Consider the following 6,135-nt stretch of genomic DNA (forward strand, 5'->3'; position numbering starts at 1 on the left):
TCAGCTTTGGCTTTTCATGAGTATCCTTGTGTTAAGAATTCTGGATGATTTCTTTCCAGGAGTTTTTCAGGTGTTTTCTGAACACATGCAAAATTTGGCATCAACAACACTGACCTCCTGTGACAATGAAGTCCACAGTTTGACTGTTCAAAGCATGCTGAAGTTCCTCCTCTTTTTGTGTTTGAGACATCTAAGACAGTTAGACTTTATGTCCTTTACTTTTGGTATTATAATACTCAGTGAATAATAACTTTTTATCTGTCTTCTCTTTCCATTTATGTTTTCCTCATATCCATCACATCTGTCTCTACTATGTCTCCAGGCTGTCATGTTGTTGTCCATCTTAGTAATTTTTCATACAGAAGCTGGTTATCTCATGATCTTTCCTCTTTCCAGCTTTTTAAATGCTATGATGTACATTTCAAAATTGAAGACGGAGAAGTCTATGTAATATTGAAGTTGTGGTCACAATAGTTTAAACAATGATATAATGAAGTTTGCTGCTGCTATCTTCCTCTTAGCGCTTTCTGCCACTCATCTTATTTGCTTGACCAATACAGATCATTGAGCTAACATAATGAATATAATGTCTAGATATTTTTTCCAAACACATGCCAAATTGCATTTATAAACTTCAAATATATGTTCCATTTTACTGCTCAGTAGTTCGACTTTGTGGAATCCCTTGGCAACACTCTACCATTGTTTTGGTCTTCCTTAAACTGAATAGCTTAAAATCCTCAGCAAATTTAATTTTTACTCCTTTTTACACATATGCTGTGAATCATAGGCCATTTTCCCATTTTGTCACAGATTCACTTCTGATATCTACTTGTTTCTTATTTCTCTTTGTTTCTCAGTTTATGGAAGGACTATGAAGTACCTGTGCATGTAAGGATGGTGCCAGGAAAGTTAAAGCTCACCTGGAGCTAATGCTTACAAGGGACACCAAGGGCAACAAGAAGAGTTCCTAATGCTGCATTCATAGCTAAAATAGTAACTGAGAAAAATGTGAAGTTTCCATTTTTTAAATATCCACTTTCAGTTTTCACTTTCTGTTGGATTTTGCTGTTCAAGCAAGCCTTTTGAATACAGATACATCATAAGTTTCTCTGCTGCCTTATAGGTAGTAAAATTTTGAACCAAATCTTCTGGTAGTACAGAGCTGCTTTTCTCCTCTGGGACTCCTGGCTGTTTCTCCATTAAACAATCATTCATTACATCAAAAAACTTAACCTTGGCATCATATTGTGTCTGTGACATCTTAATTTACATCCTAATTTACAACTGGAGTATCCTATCATAATAGCCTCTTCGATCGTGCTGTTTGTCACAATGAGGTATTATAACTAACCTGAACAGGTGGCTGATGTCAACAGGCAGTGCAGGCATTTTCTGTGTAGATGCAGAATTAACGTCTGTACAGAATCCATACTATTTGTTGATATGCTTAAATTATTCAGAAAATTTAACTCTTTGAATGCTATGCCATATGTTGCATCGCTACTTGCCCTCCAAGAAATGCTTTCATGCAGACTGTTCCTTGTGGCTATACGCAGTTAGAGCACAAGTCTTATGAGGAGTGGCTGAGGGAGTTGGGGTTGTTTAGCCTGGAGAAAAGGAGGCTCAGGAGGGACTTTATCTACAGAAAGGAGGTTGTAGCCAGGTGGGGGTTGGTCTCTTCTCCCAGGTAACATTAACAGGACAAGAGGAAATGGCCACAAGTTGCATGGGGGAGGTTTAGAGCAGTTACTAGGCAAAATTGCTTCACAGAAAGGGTTATCAAACTTTGGAATAAGCTGCCCGGGGAAGTGGTTGAGTCATCATCTCTGGAGCTATTTAAAAGACATGTAGATGTGGCACTTGGGGAAAAGTCTAGAGGTGGACTTGACAGTGTCGACTTTACAGTTGGACTCAATGATCTTAAAGGTATTTTTCAATCTAAATGAGCCTACGCTATGATTCTAATTGAATATCATTCTTCCATAAAGTTTGTGATATGCCAAATCCATGCTTGAAGCCACAGACTCTTATTTTTTTAGGCTTCTAGAATTTTTTAAGTGGTAGCAGCCCTTAGTCCAGTTGCCACTTTTCTGGGTTTATTTAAATAGGAAAAAATTTGGTCATCTAACCTGTTTTGATTTTTTTCAGCTTTTAATATATTCTCTCTTTGAGGTTACAGCATCTCTGTGATTTCAGCTGAAAGGACATATCATCCAGAGAGCTATGATCTTCTACAACTTTTAGAATTTTTTTATTCTTTATTTAAAAAAAAACTTGTCATCTTTCTAATTTTAAATGCCATTTCAGTGTTTCCGTTTTGTTTTTAATAAAGTCATTATTGCTTCCAAATTCCTAGCTATTCAGTAGATATGTGCAGAATGACAATATTGTTTACCAAAGGTGAGCCCATATGCTAACATGGTTCCCAATTAGAAAATAAAGAGCAGCTAACTTAGGAACACAGCTGCAGAGGAGTAGCCATGTAGTCTCTGCTTTCTCTCATTCAAAGAATCACATGCAGCTAAAAGGAGGCTGAGAACAATAAACAGTCAAAATAGTGGAGGGACAACTTACAAAATAGCAAATTGGCAATACTTACCTGTTAGCTTCATACTGATTCCCTGTAGCTTTTATATAGTCCAAACCCTCAAAAAGGCTTTTCTCCTTAGATAATCTGTTGTTTTTTTTGGCAGGGCAAGAGTGTTTCTTCTCAAGTGTTGGTAGAAATGTGAGCTGTACTATTACAGCTTTATGGTTCTCTTGACTTATGAAACCCAACCAAAATAAAGAAATATGTCTAAATAACTCCTGAACTTCAATAAAGGTTTGCTATCACTTTGTTTCTTACAATATGCAAGAAATGTTTTTGTCTGGACTGCTTTTTCTATTCCAGATACCCATTATATCCACCTTTGAACAGAATATTTCAGATCTCCATGAATTCCTACATTCCCTTCATAATTTGTACAGACTTTTCTCATACTATTAGGTAGCAAATGTAAAAGCATCAGAGAGAAGATCTTATTAGGAGCTAAACTTTAATCCTTTGTAAATAGTTAACTGCAGAGCTGTGTGTATTATCTTGACAGATACATATACTATGCCTCAAAGCCACCGTTACTTGAAAAATAGCAACATAAATCCATCTCCCTGAATGCTTCCCGTATTATTTACAGCTTAATACAATACCCAAATGCATTCTGTGAAGTAGGTCCATGCTGTAGCTAAGGTTTATTACTACAGACATACCACACAGACATATCCTAGCTATCTTTCAGCTAGGGAAGCTTCAGCAGAAAATATGCATGCAGGGTTCAAGAAAACAAATATCTGAGGATGTATTTTGACAGTAAGATGGCACTGATGCAGCTAGACTGCTAGGCAGACTCTGCAGTTTAAGGTAGACTGGAAAGGTCATGTTTTAGTGTCAATGCAGATAAACACTAAGAAATGAAAAGAAAAACTAGGAGAAAGAAAGATTAACTAGTGTGGTGCCTCTTAATCTTTTTTTCTTCCCATTAAAGATGTATTGATTTTCAGAAACACCTAAGGACTGACTTGCAGTCTGCTAATGTTGTCTGCCAACAAGCAATGACAAGAATTGCTTGTATGGACCACCAAGAGCTTACAGACCACTGGCTAAATAGCAGTGCACCAATGGTTTACATGCTGAATTAGGAATTAGTCTAAGGTCCTGAGCTTCATCTTTAGTCAATGCTTTCTGTTCTTCACGTTTATATCCCCTTCAAAGCTGTTAAAGGCAGCTTTTCCAGCTCTTTTATGTCCTCTTACTTTTCCCCCTTGCAATGAAAGGATTGGTCCTTTCAGTGTGGGTCGCAGATTCTGTGTCCTTGAAGTGACTCATTGCATCAGAAACTTCCTCAGTAATGCCACAAGATGCCAAAAAGAAATCATTTGCAAAGGCAAACACAGTGTATCACTAAACGAGGAAAGGAGAGGCTGTGGAGGGACATAATCTGCAATACATTAAAGAATGTGTGCACATACATAATATCAAGTGCTAAGGGGAGAAGAGGGGCTTCCTCAGCTGTCACATACCAGTCATTCCAATAATCCATTGTTTGGACCTTTTCTTTAAATATTTAGTATATTAACAGCTGAGTCCTTTGGTCCTTTTTGTTGGTGTTTTGGTTGCTTTTGTGTGGTAAACTCTAAATGTTGCAGCTAAAAAAGTTGCATCACAAAAAGACAGCTGAGGGCAAGCTAGAACAAAGCTGAAAGTACTGAGAAGCTCAAAGGAAGTAATAAAATGGAATATCTTTTTTTTATATTCACTTGGGGCCAAATAGAATGATATTTTAGACACATAAATTCTTTGTTGAGTCAATGCCTTGATAAAACTAAACTATTTGATGCTTGTATTTCTTCCCAAGCTTGGTATATACCATACTGTCACTTGAAATGTTAACATCAAGGACTTTAAAGGTGGATTGATAGCCAAGGCAGAGACCTCTCTAAAGATTAGTGACCTTTCCTCCAAACCCTCCGTTTCCCAAAATGACCTAGAGCACTGATAAAGGCAGAACTCTTCTTTGGACAAGAGAATTTTGTGAATCAGATCTACAGCAAGTCCTACATCATTTGGAAGTCACTACATAGCCAGTGCTGTATGACTAGATCCAAGACTAAAATCCATGGATGCCAAAGGGTGCTGGTCAACAGCAAAATTTCTCAAAGGTAAGCTGAAATGCTATTATATTATGCAGACTTGTGGTAGAAGTCAGTTTTTCTGATTTTGCAAGATTTTTTCAAATATGAATATTTGTTCATAAAGGTTCTATTCTAAGCCCATAAGGTCTCCTAGGTCATAAACCATGGCTTTCTTTTTGGCAGGGAGGAGGAGAAAGGAGAGAAGAAATGCCTGAAATAAATTATAGCAACATTAAAAGGTGTATTTATAAGCTATCATTAGTAATTATTATTTTGGTTGTTGGGAGTAAACACTCTTTTAAAAGGCACTAAACCCACCGTTACAGGGTGTTATTCTGGTCTGACTTACACTTATTCAACTCCCACTTAACAGAACAAAGTTACTGTCATGTACACCAGAGCAAAAGTGCAACTACCTCTTTATTCCCTAAAAAATCCTCCCTACAGGGAGATACTTGCATAATAAAGCAAATTGGTATGTCCATTTGTGTATGTATCATGGGTGATCTGTTTATCAAGAAATGAAAGAACATTTCCTTTCAATTTCTGCTTTCCTTGTGATTGATATTAATTAGGTTTTCTGCAAAGCACGGCTTATCTTGAACTGAACCCAAAGCACATGAATATGTTTCTGTGCGGTAAGATTTTTTTTCTTGAAATGAAGAATGGGATGAAGATGCTTATCTGAGATCAAACAGGCTCCAGGTAGAGTTTACATCAGCAGCACTTTGAAATTCATTGTTAGAGTATAGTTGGTATCAATAAGGAATGAGAATGGTATCCTGAATTGTGACTGCATTTATTAACTTATTTCCAGCAACTAAAAAGGGAGGGCTGTCGCATACCTCCAGTCATAGTCTTTTCTTCCTGAGATGAAAGAGTCAAGTATACTTCATAATGAAAATTAATGGAATTCCTGAGAACAGCTAAAAAAAATAATTTTAAAAATAAAAGCTTGTGAATTTCCTCTGAGGTCTAATGTTAGTACATAGAGTTGAAGTTTGTAGTGTAAGGGCTGAGATTTTTCTCCACTACCCGCTATGCCTCCCGTCTATATGTTATATGGGGGTACTCTGAGCAACCAGAGCTCAGGAGGTCACCTTGGTTGCACCAGGTCAGGTACCGAAAGCCATGCCCATGAATCCCATTGTCAAGCTACCATGTCCCATTTCTCAAAGTGGAGTACCACATTAAGGCTTTTGCGGTATTTGACAGACCCTGTTTATACCTAATAATATAGCAGAGACTTATTCTGATCCTTACATTTTAGGAGGGTTCTAGGTAGAGATACTAAATCTCTCTTCTCTATAGTACTAGCCAATATCCTCTGCTGGGGTATTGTGAAATAGATCCAGTGACTTAATTTAATTCTCTCTTTACAGTACACTGATGCAGGCTCTTTTTCCCCTTCAGCTTCCCTATAATCCCCTGCTTAGCGGTTCTACAACTCCCTTCACCCCT

Source organism: Neopelma chrysocephalum, unplaced genomic scaffold (genome assembly GCF_003984885.1).
Source record: "Neopelma chrysocephalum unplaced genomic scaffold, ASM398488v2 Primary Assembly neopelma1_71, whole genome shotgun sequence".
Lineage (NCBI taxonomy): Eukaryota > Metazoa > Chordata > Aves > Passeriformes > Pipridae > Neopelma > Neopelma chrysocephalum.